Genomic DNA, 12,691 nt, shown 5'->3' with positions numbered 1-12,691 from the left:
ATCACAGTTGCATTTTCAAAAGAATAAATCACAATAAGAAGAAACTGCACTCTACCATTCCCCCATTACTGCTAGCAAAGCAAGCGGATTACACATTACACATACATTTCTAAAATTTTATAGGAGGAAACTGCACACATTTATCTACATTTATGTATGCAATGTTCAAACACACACACACACACACACACACACACACACACTAGTTGGGTCATTCTCTTCTATCTTTCCAGCTGAAAGAACAAACCTTCCTCACCTCTACATATAAAGAGGAGAAAATAAAAGTGTCATCTCTAATAGTGGAATTGTTTCTCCCTTATTTTTCACATCCTCAAGATTTTCCCCCATGTCCTCTTGAGAAAATGATAGAATCTGCTGTGTAATTTAGGCAATCCCCAAATACAATCTTACAAACTCTACTCTCTGTAAAGTTAATAAAGAAAATGACCTATTAACTTCTTTATTTCTCTATAGTGCAGTTTATCCTTGGGCATAAGGAGCTTTTATGTAAGCACTGCAAATTATGTTCTTTGCATTCTCACTGGAAAAATTATTCAGCAATTAAAAATGAAATACACTATTAAGTAAAGTCATCATTTGTAGTATTCCCTTTATGCATGCTGTCTCTAAATTCTAGGGGAAAAATGCCAACTACTTTTTCCTAGCAGAAGTGCATTTGCTCCAATTCCTTTAAAAAAATTTTTTTTAGAAACATCCCTGTGGGAGAGCCGGCTGGGCCATGCTACTGACATTGTCTCTGTGTCTACTAACTACTGTGCTAAGTGGGTTCCTGAAATGATACTCAAAGCACACCAGGCTACCTATTGTTCCCATTGCATCCAAAAGTGGAATAATACCAACCTCTCATATGAGAATATGATTCAGCATGTTTATTACAATATCATTATGTCTGATTATTTTTATTTCAGTCACTAACACATGCAATCAACACAGTCTCCAAAGACAAAAAGGCAGTTTTATATTTATGTCTGATCTTCAATATGACTAAAATTGACGAAACCAATGTGAAGATATAGTTTATCATTTCGCATTCACTATTTAAGCCTCAGCTTTTGACATAAGAAGAATGATTCCATAGCCAGAAGTGTGTTCAGCCTGAACAAATGTAACCCCAATAGGCAATCTACAGAAGCATATGGACAATTCTACTTCTCAATAAAAAGAAATGATCATCACAGATTAGTTTATTCCAAATAGAAGGTAGAATAAGTACATTTCTAATGAAAACTGAAATAACTTGGCTATCTAAACACAGTCTACTTTTTACCTTTAACTTGCTTAAGTTTAGAAAAAACAAATAGTATCTAATATAATGCTCAGACTATGTTCCTCTGCATGGGTAATTTCGGAATTGACTAACACATCATGAAATAACCCACAAATTTATTAACTAAATGATTCTGGACAAGAGATATACTTGCTTTTGCTCTCTATTTTTTCTTTGAAATTGAAAAATGGCTTAACATTGCACCCTCTCACATGTATGTAGATAGTGTTTTGCATATTAACCTCAGAAGGAAAAGGGACTCTGGAGAATTGGTTCCTCTGAGTTAAAGTATTTTTTATTTGTTCAAACTAGCTCATCTGATTTTTAAATATTAGTTGAAAAACTATGGAAGTCTAGAACTCTATAAATTAGCTGCATGGTTTTCAAATTTCTTCTTTGTCTCCTGAAATAATTGTTTTCCATATTCAAGTATCTTAACACTATAATTATTACCATCAATCTTCTTTTAAAGATCAGACTCATGTTACTTCCTTTTAGTGAATTTTAATAACTACCACGGCGTACTCGATGGGAATCCCAGTGACCTAAAATAATTAATGTCCCTCAGAAAGAGCCAAGACTATTCCTCAGAAGCATGCTGGGAAAATTCTGCAGACGGAGCCCCACAGTGCAGGAGACTTGGACCAAAACAAACAGATTTAGGATTTTCCACTTTGGGGGTTAAATTTTGCTTCCTATCTTTGCTGTGTGAAGGTAATCACACTTAGTTGACCAAGGGCCCCGTGAGAGTTTATTGTTGCTATTTTCCTTTGCTTGAGACCCTCTTTTGTTTTCTTTATGCAAATCATCAACTATTCATCTTGACAGAGATTCCTTTGGTTCACATTCAACAAGCTGAGAAAATGCAACTCTGATGAGAAGTGATGATGTCTGTTTGGTTGGATGATCATGTTGATGCTAAAGCTGCTGCCTGTGAGGATAATAAAGGAGCAGGAGCCACCTCTCATGCACAGTTTAGAGCTTTGATGTTCTCCTCTGAAGCCTGATAAGTGGATTCAATTCTTCATTGTTTCATTAGATGTTAATGAAGAAAAGGTTAATCATTATCATTAAATTTCTACTGAAATTGGATAGTCAAATAGTTTATTGTCTTCAAAAAGCAGAGAACAAAAGAGAACGATGCTAATTATATGAAATTTTTTATGAGATAGGAGTAAGATTTAATATTTTGCATTAGATGGCTCCTAAACCACTATTTGAATTATCGGAGCATCTGAACAGTATTGAATAGAGTTCAGAAATTCAAGCAGATATTGAATAAGGGATTCATGCATCTAAACAATGGCATTATTAGTGAGTTGACTAAATTGTTTCTCTTCACTTGATGCCGTTTTTTATTTCTCTTTTCATTCTGTGAAGACCATCAATATAATCCCTAACTCCAATCTATTAAGAGGGGGCTGTTCTGCCAAACTTCTGCCAGAAATTTATAAAAGATGATAAAGAGAAAAAGAAAAAAACTGTTAGTAGAAAGGGTGATTTAGCACAGTGACCGTAGGTGTAAAATTTGGAAAGGCCCCTTTTGTGCAAGAGTGGTCTGCAGTGGTCCAACAGCTCCCTCTACTCCCTCCGAGGGGGAAGTATCAGCACAGCCCTGCACAAAGGCATGTGCACCGGGCTCTGAAAGACACTCCCATGGTACCCTGCTATAAAACAGCCAGGTCAGTACAGGCCAGGCAGAAATCCGCGGAAACCCTCCCATAAACACTGCCCAAGTGAAACCTGTCACAAGTTTCTCTTCATTAGTCGACTTGATGACTGGCCGGAGGTAACAATTAAAGTGAGTTATTTTATGGTGTTATTAGTGCATGGAGCATTAAAGGTGACTTCATTTGTCATGCCTTGTTAGCAAAAGCATGGGAAAATATTAAAATAGTAATAAACTTAACTCACCCCACCTAAAATTCTGCCAAATCAATTTGACTTTTCCATGTTCCCCTCCACAAACCAGCTCCTTCTTGTTTGAAAGTGACCAGGCTTTAGGAGAGTTTGCCAGTCCAGGCCAGGAAGTAATAGGGAAATGTGTGAAACCTTAATGCTTTGGATGCCTTCTTGAATTAACACTATTTATTTCTAAGGAATATACCTAAATCAGGCAATCTTTTAATTCTGGGACTAGTTTGGGGTGTTGGCATGGAAAACTCTTTGGTTTTAACTTTCAAACATGTGGATTAAAGCACACAGCATGAGTTTCAGCTGTATGTAGACACAAATGTTCATAAAGTAGAATACACAAACATATATATATCTTAAATATATAGATTTACTAAACTTATATATAAATATATATAACTAGAGGCCTGATACATGAAATCTGTGCACTCAGGAAGGGATCTCTTAGCCCAGCCTACACCTACTCATAGTGCAGGAGCCCGTGGGGGATGTCCAGATGATGGCTTAGGCCAGCTCCTCTCAAGGAGTGGCAGTCATACATCCTTAGCACTGCCACAGGGGCTGGAGAGACTCCACCCCACCACTGCGCTTGCCAGCCATAAGCCTGGCTTCTGGTTGAGCAGCACTTCCCCTGAGGGAGTGCACTGACCACCAGGGGGCAGCTCCTGCATTGTGTCTACCCTTCCTGTTCAGTACCTGTCATAGCGACTAGTCATCGTTCCACTGTTGGGCCAGAACCAGCTCTCTGACGTCCCCAAAGGGTCCTGGATTGTGAGAGGGCACATGCCAGGCCTAGGGACCCCACTGGTGCACATAGAAGCCAGGGAGGGACACAGGAGGTTGGCCAGCTGGGGAGAAACCACAGGAGGAATCCAGAGTGTGTCTGGCCCTCCTCACTCAGTCCTGATCAGCTGGACCCCAGCAGCAACCTAAACTAGCAGTTGGAGTGTCTGCCCCTGGTGGCCAGGGCACATCATAGCAAGCAGTGAGTAGCCCTAGCATATCATTAACATATTATACTTTTATTGGTTGAACGGCTGAGTGGATGACTGGACACCATCCTCCTCTCTCACATCCCCTTTCCAGGCCTTCTCCACACTATTGTTTGTCTTTATTATCATAAATAATAAAACATAAATATATATTTTAATTATCCAAAATTTACCATCATGTTTACCCAAACATTTTTAAAAGCTTATGATAATTTATGACATGCTACCTAATTAAGAGATTCAAATCTCAGGGAAATGATTAGACAGGTGATCATTACTAGTTAAAATCATATTGACCATTTGAAATCCTTGGATCTTATATAACATGCTACTAAGTCACCTCAATGTGCTTTAGCTTTTACTTTGAGATGTTTTCCTGATACAAATGTGGTATTCATTCAATTCACCTGTTCACTCACTTATATAAGACTGCTGAGGACTCACTATTGTTTCAGGAAGCAATGGGTTTGAGAAGTGCCCCTCTGCTGGGTGCTGACACCAGGGAGGAGAGAGCTAGCAGAATTACCACCATTAGTGAGAGAAATGAGATGTGGACTCTCACAGAGGCACAATCCCAGAACTATGGCTTCATTTACCTTTTACAAGCAAGCCATGGCCTTGAATAATATATATATATATATATATATATATATATATATATATATATATCTCAATAATCTAATATCTTCATGTGCATATTTAGGGACAGGGGCTTTTGGACTTAAGACATACAATCGTTATTCCAAGGTAAAAGCCTACTCTTTCCAAAAATATATTCCTCTCATTTTCTCCTCCCTGTGCACATACACACATGCACAGTCCATGTGATACAGTCATTTATCCAATTAAAGCAAAAATAAGTAGAATCTACACATTACTAATAAAGAAACAGCCTTATGAAGAATATGAATTTATTAGTACCCATCCTCTGAACGTACATTGATAGAAAATATATTTAAATAAGTATTTATTTTACTACTCAGTAAGCATAAATTGTTGCTAACTCTGCAAGACTGATACAGTGCATTGTTTGTGCCCATGAAGACAATGGTCTTCCAGGCAGGTTTTTTTTTAATCTACAAGGGATCTCTGTGCCCAAACCTGGCAAATGAAAGCAGAACGTTGAAAGGCTTCATCCCCATCCTGCCACCCAGAATTTCGCATCATGCCCATTGCCAGCCCACTGTGTATGGGAAATGCCCATGAAATAACAGTTGAGAAATTGATGCTCTTATAGGTCACTAATTGTTGGACCTCTAGTTTTTATACCACATCAATCCTAATAATTGAGAGATAAAGGCAAAGTTTCATATTACCTAGTCCCTAAACCATCCAGTTTCTTTAAACAGATGCTGTTAGTCAACTTGGACTAGTATAGAAAAATACAGAAGACTGGGGGGCTTAAAATATATATATATAAAATTTATCACAGTTCTAGAGAGTGGAAGTTCAAGATCAAGGTGCCAGCAGTTCTGCATCTGGAGAGGGCCTGCTTTCTGGCTTGGAGACTGTTGCCCTCCTGATCTCATCTAAACTTAATCACCTCCCAAAGGTCCCACCTCTAATACCATCATATTAGAGGCTAGAACTTCAACATATGAATTTTGAGAGAACACAAACATTCAGTCCATAATATTATAGTTACTGTAATATTTTTAGACTTGTATAATACCTGAAGTCCATCTCCTCTAAAATCATATTTCACTTAAGGATGAATTATCTTAAGGAAGCAAGGCCCATTACTCAGGATAAGTCCCATGCATTGCTTTTTTATTGGCCTATTAGTATTATGAAAAACTCTAACTCATTCCCAACACATTAATGAAAGAAATCTCCTTGCCTAAGAATGAAGTTGCTTATTCAGTTAAGATAAACTTCTGTCACTGTTCATGCAGAGGAAAATGTGAGTCCAGCCTGCGGGATGGAGGATGGTGGAGAGGGGCAGGAAGGTGAGAAATTCAATGAAGTTACTCTGGATAGATTCCTCTGATAAATTGTGTGGGATCCAAGCTCACAAGTAGACAAATGACCAAGACTAGAACTGCAGTTCCTGAAGGCAGGCCATTCTCAACACCAAAGTGAGCATGAGCAAAGCTTTGGGGAAAGCATGAGCCCAGGACATGGATCCCTCTCCAGGGAAAAAAAAAAAAAAAAAAAAAAAAAAAAAAAAAAGGCAGAAGAGGAGGAGGAGGAAAAAAAAAAGACAAAGAAAAATCTTATTTAGAAATTAAACTATAATGTGCTCTACAGGAAGAAAATGAATACTATATGATTCAATCTATAAGAAATCAAGTAATGATCAAAACAAACATCTATTAGTAAAAAGTCAGAATTGTGATACTGGAATAGGAAGTTTGATGTAAAGAACACCAGAGAATTCTGGGTGATGAAAAAATCATGTGTCTTATTTTGGTGGCAATTACTTAAATGTATGCAATCATCAAAACTCATTGACCCCAAACTGTAAGATTAGTGTATTTTACTGTGTGCAATTTATGTCTCAAGAATAATAATCAAAACAATGTTTTCTTTATCTATTTTATTACCAGATTAATACTTGGTAATTTTAATTTTAATTTTAAGCAAAACAACACCTAGGGAGTTCTGAAATCTGACCTTAGCAGGCAGCAGCTGGCTTTCAATTCCAGTATGCTCAATTCTTGAGCATCCTCTCGTGCCCACAATACAGTGGAGTTATGAGTGAATAAATAGTGGTGGAGCCACATATTGGAGCACTCATTTAACCTGTGAATCACAAGGTTATTTTTGTAGCTGTGCCCTGCCTTCCAGTGTGGAGGATGATTTATGGTTTTCTGCCCAGCTTCATCATCATTGTTCTCACCTTTGTTTCCATCATAGTTAATTAAAGAGAAGGTCATTGTCACCTTATGTTTTAAACCTTCTTAACATAATATATCACCCTTGGTACACTTTAATAAGGGGATTTGTGAAGGAATGGTGTAATAGGAAAAAAGTTTACAGCATAATCCATCCTGTTCACAATTACACTGTAGTGATTGCACATAATGAAAGTTAATAAGTAGACAGAATGAAGGTCCGTCTTGGGAGTCATTGGAGTGTTGATTAATTGGCTGGGTTATGTAATGGAACAGGAAGATACCTAGCTTTGCTAAGAGGCAGGCAACTGTGGCCAAAACAAACTCTATTTAAAGGACAATCTCTCCTTTTTTTTTTCCTTGCAAATTGTCAACCCCCAAACAATATGAAATTAATTAAGCAACTGTTCATGCAATGCCTTCCTAGGCACAATGTGAAACCTGGAATGTAAAGGGTGAAGCAAGGTACTGTCCCTGTCCCTGAGGGGGGAACATGGACCATTGTTGGTTGATATACAAAGGAAGGACAAATTATTTATTCTAAGTGGTTACTCCCAGGGCTACCAGAATTCGTTAAGATTCATAAGAGCCACTGAAATAATATTAAGTACGCCAAGCACATCTGCCAAGAAAATGTTAAATCCTTTCTGCAAAGCCATTTATTTTATTTATCAAACACTTATAAAGTACTCACTAAAAGACAGGCATTGTTCTGAGTAGTCTCCAACTATTAAGTCATTTAATACCTACAACATCCCTAATGAAGAAAGTGTCATTATGTCTCCCATTGTATAAATGAGAAAAGTGAAGCATGGGTGACCAGTAACTTATCCATAGTTGTGTAGTTCTACAGAAACTGAGCTCACATCCACCTGGCAAAAATTACCTTTAAAATAAGATTATTTTGAAAGTATTAGAAAATCATGACTTTTAAACAGATCTTTGTATTAAAAGGGAATTCTACATAGAGATCTTATAGGAATCTTATCTCAAACAGTAATTTCTGGTTCTGTTAAACTAGAGGCCTGATGCACAAAGATTCGTGCAAGAATAGACCTTTCTTCTCCTGACTGCCTGCACCACCTTCGCTGCAGCTGGAGCTGCCTTTCTACCTTAGCTCCAGCCAAAGCCCCCTTCCGCCTCTCCTCTTGTCACGTCAATTTGCATATTCCCTCCTTATTGGCTGTGGGCACTGCCATCTTTGTCATGGAATTAGGTCAATTTGCATATTCCATCTTTATTAGATAGGATAGTACAACTCAACTAAAATAGAGAACCTATTGACCCAGTAAAGTTCAATTGGTGACCCAGTTAAAACTTAAGAGAATGTGAAGTAAGATGAGAAAATGTGTTTTATAACATATCCTCCTATGCATTTGCAAAAGGAAAGTGGATATGTCACATCCAGGATGAGGAATATCTGAAGTGAAACTTCACACATCAAAAAAATATATAGCACAGTGATAACAATAGATGAGTTCATCAATGACATGATTCACTGTTCAAGTTAGCAGGCCCATCTTTGATTTATGTTCCCCTAGGACAGAGATGCATACAAGTTTACATATGGCAAAAGATGAATACAGGCCAAAATAAATCTGAAACAGCCACATGAGAAGTGAGATAATCAGTAGAGTGGGCAGCTTCTAAGCTGGACTATCAGGATCCCTGTTTCCTGGTGTTCACATCTGTGTATAAGCCCCACTTTGAGTGTGGGCTGGACCTAGTGACTCGCTCTGCCAAACAGAATGCAGAAGAAGTATTGGGAGTTAACTTGGACATTAGTTTACAGAGACAACAAAAAAGAAAAGACAAGCTTTTCTTCAAACAAATATTAAATTAGCAACAGTCCTACTTGTTGTCAGGATAGATGCTGTAAAGAATACTAAGTAGGCTTCACATGTGTAATCCCTAACACCTCGCTTCTAGTGAGAACATCTGTGTATGACAGAAAATGAATAACACTATCCTATTTTGTAATTCCTATAATTCCTCTTTATACCAATCCCCAAAATAGGGATGGGATAATGGGTATATATCATTTTTGGTTTTTTGTTTGTTTGTTTGTTTGTTTTATTTTGTTTTTATTGGGGGGGATGTTTCTGTATTTCAGTAATATAACAAAAAAGATTTTAAGTTACATTTTAAAATACTGGTTCAATGGAGTTTTCTTTCTCTTACTGGTGTAGTGTATACAACAAATATTCATGACATTGGTACATGGATTTCATCCAACAGAGATTGTAAATTAACTTCATTTGATCCTGCACAAGTCACTTCCTTGCTAGAAGATTATTTCATGGCCTGTAAGGAAAGAGATGGGGAGACTGTACCTTTAGGCAATACAATCTCTTGGAGTTTGGACTGAGAAGTACCCTCCATGAGTTATCAGCCTTGAGTTAGAAAAAAAAAATCATTTTGAGCCTTGTTTTTCTTATTTGTAAATATATGTAACACTCATCTCACAAAGACTTAACAAAAAATAATATTTTTAAAAGCACAAAGTCAAATACTTGTCTCAGATTAGGTACTCAATTTATGATTATTTCTTTTTTTAATTATATGGTTGTTGTTTATGTTACTATTATAGTAGAGAGGTGATCGTGAATCTCTACACCAAAGTGAAAATTCTATACCTAGAAAGATAGGAAATAAGGATGTATAGCACAGCTTTGAAGTCCTTGTAATGATAAGTTTGTGAAACCAAAATGGCATATTTTGGCTCCATACATCAATGGAAAGACAAATAAAGACTTCCTCGGCTGGGTCTGTGTTCATTCATTTATCTGCTCTGTCCTTTGGCACTGTGACTGACACAAGTTAGTGGTCAGTAGCTGTCAAATATTTGATTACTTAATGCCTTTTAAAATATTAGAAACTCCATCCCTTTTAATTGATCTGGGAAGTTTTTGGGTGGTGGAATGCCCCAGTATTCCTGGTTGGAAGACCATTTTATCCCTCTTCAAGGTTTTTATCTTTTCTTATTTTTTGGCTTACATAGAAGAACAGAGGAATTATTTTAGATGGGTTGAGCTTTAACCTGACTCCTTTGGACTTTCTCTATGGCAGACTCTCAGGGGCAACTCTTCTTGTTCAATATATATGAATGACTATGGTCCTGGTACCTGAAGATCCTAGGATGTCAGAGTGTTAACATGCATGCTTATATCATGCCTGAAATTCAAAACTTTATAGCAAGTCATGAAGAAATGCTGAGCCTTGGCCCCAGAAAGTAGAAAGCAGGGTTGCAGGTGATGGAAGCAAGTTCATGTGGATAGGCAAACCCTCACTCTCCTTTTGCCAACTTAGCCCTTTGTACAAAGTTTACTTCATCTCTGTGAGCATGATTGGGAAAGCTGATTTAAGTAAGGTCTGGTAGGGCTTCCTCATTGGCAGTTTCTATTCATTTCTTCTTTTTTATGATCAGGCCATACTTTCTCATTTCGTTGTATGAATCAATTTGTAAAACTGGAAATTTTGAATCTTATAATGTAGCCAGTGTGGAAGTCCTTTTCTGTGGTTTGTTGTTGCTGCTGGTAGTGGGTTATTGTCTTCTTATTCAATGGCTTCTCTAGTTTCTTTGGCTGTGAAATGAAGGCAAGGCAGCTTGAATTTTCTCCTTTTCTAAATGTTAATCATCTATCTTATAATGGAGGCAATCATCAGCTCTGACTCCAAGCAAGAATAAATAAAGCTTCACTTGCATTTGCATTACCACTCCCTGGAGGGGCATTCCTCCTTTAAGTCTAGCAGCAAAACAAGAAGAATGTGCATGAAGCCCAAGATTCTTTGTTGTTCCTTTGTCAACTCAGACCTTGATGATACAGGGCAAAGAAGTAGGAGATAAACTATTTTGTGTTGGACAAAGACCAATAAACTAAAAACCCAAGCTTCTAAACAAGGCGTTTCTAGCTCTTTTTACTGATGCTCCTTCTGATTGCTGTACTTCCTTCCTTAGTAAACCTGTATGCAGAGACAGATCCACAGTGCCTAATGTGCCTCTCAGAAATGCCCTCAAATTCAACTCTGGGGACCTACAAGAAGCCCAACAAACAGAGAGGTGACCAGCATTTTGTGAAGTGCTTGCTGATTTTCCATGCCAAAGAGAGGTGGGGTTTGGTGAATGGCTTTTAGGATCCCAAGTCAAGAGGTTAGAGACATTTAGTTTTGTGTTCATGAGAGAAACAAACATGCATGAGACAATGACAGCCACAGAGTCCCTCAGGATGGAAGTAAATACACCTAGCGAGGCCCAGTCCCCTTTCTGTCTTACAGAAGGTAAACAATTCTCAAAAAAAAAGTTTCTGCAAGTATCTGAGACTGCATAATGGCTATGTCCATATTGCTCCCCCTCCTTCCTCCAGCTACTTTCAGGTGACCTCCCTGAGCTTCTTAACAGGCCACTGTGTACATCATCTCGCTACAAACAAGTTGAAGACTGTGGGATCTCTGTTTCCCTGGCCATGTGGCACAAAATCTTGGGTGTGATTTGACAGTAATCCAAACCTCTCATGTAATGTTTTTAATTATTCTCAATGTGATTTTCAATTAACTGTTATTTTCAAGTAATTTTCCATATATTGTAGTGTAAATATATATATATTAGCAGATGCTCAATGCAGAAGCTGCCTATGACAGAAACTTTGCAGAGTGCCCTCTTGCATGCTGGGACCCTTCGGGGGATGTTGAAATGAGTGTTTTAGCTCGATCCCCCATAGGACAAGCCAAGGGACTCCCCCTGCCAGAGGGACCCCACTCACTCCACAGATGCCCTTCAAGCTCTGTTGCCACCCAGCCAAGGAGTGACCATGGGAGGTTGGCTCCAAAGCATGTCTGGCCTGTCTTTCCCAGTCACACCCCTCTGGCCACCTTCTAACCAATTTCCTTTCAATGTGCATGAATCTGTGCACTGGGCCTCTAGTTATTTAAAAAAAATGTATGTTTCATGATTACTAAACTGCTATAAGCTATGACTTATAGAATGCTCTCTTCTTCAATTTTTGCTCATTCTGATTCATAAAACTTTTCTCCAGCTTTGATCTTGACTTAAAATTTCAATTTAGACATGCTTTGTCAAGTTCACACTAATCAAAACAACTGACAGCATAATTGATTTAGCAGGATGAAGGTCTACTTGGTGTTCTGTCAAAATGCCACCCACTGGACCACAAGGTGCTGTTTTGTGAGGCTTCCAACAGACCTAGGCACTGAGTACTGAGCTTTGAAAGTGTTTTTCATGCATATAAAGTCATTTCAGAGGATTTTTACACACATAGTCCTCCCATGGTCTCCAGTTAACAAAATTAGTCACTGAAATGTTATGCTTGCTTCAAATGAAAGGTAGTTTGCCTCTTGACTGAATAACCAATTTCCTATGACAATGGATCATAATACTATGTTAAAGTTATTCTATTCAATCTAAGGGTTTCATGGTATCTCCTGGTTTTAGCTACTATTCCATATTTGGAAACTGAATTTCCACTTGATGTCAAGAGTATACTTTCTTGTGTGCATATTTTGTTATCTTGGTTTGAGTGTCTACATTTTTATAATTGCAGTCATTTTAGGTTGCATATTTGATGTTTTGTGCTCCATTTCAGGGATTGTAAAATATTACAGTAGTCACTAAGAGTAAATTTAAAGTACATCACATTTATTTG

This window comes from Pipistrellus kuhlii, unplaced genomic scaffold (assembly GCF_014108245.1).
Source record: "Pipistrellus kuhlii isolate mPipKuh1 unplaced genomic scaffold, mPipKuh1.p scaffold_m20_p_4, whole genome shotgun sequence".
Classification (NCBI taxonomy): Eukaryota; Metazoa; Chordata; class Mammalia; order Chiroptera; family Vespertilionidae; genus Pipistrellus; species Pipistrellus kuhlii.
This window is presented reverse-complemented; position numbering follows the sequence as displayed.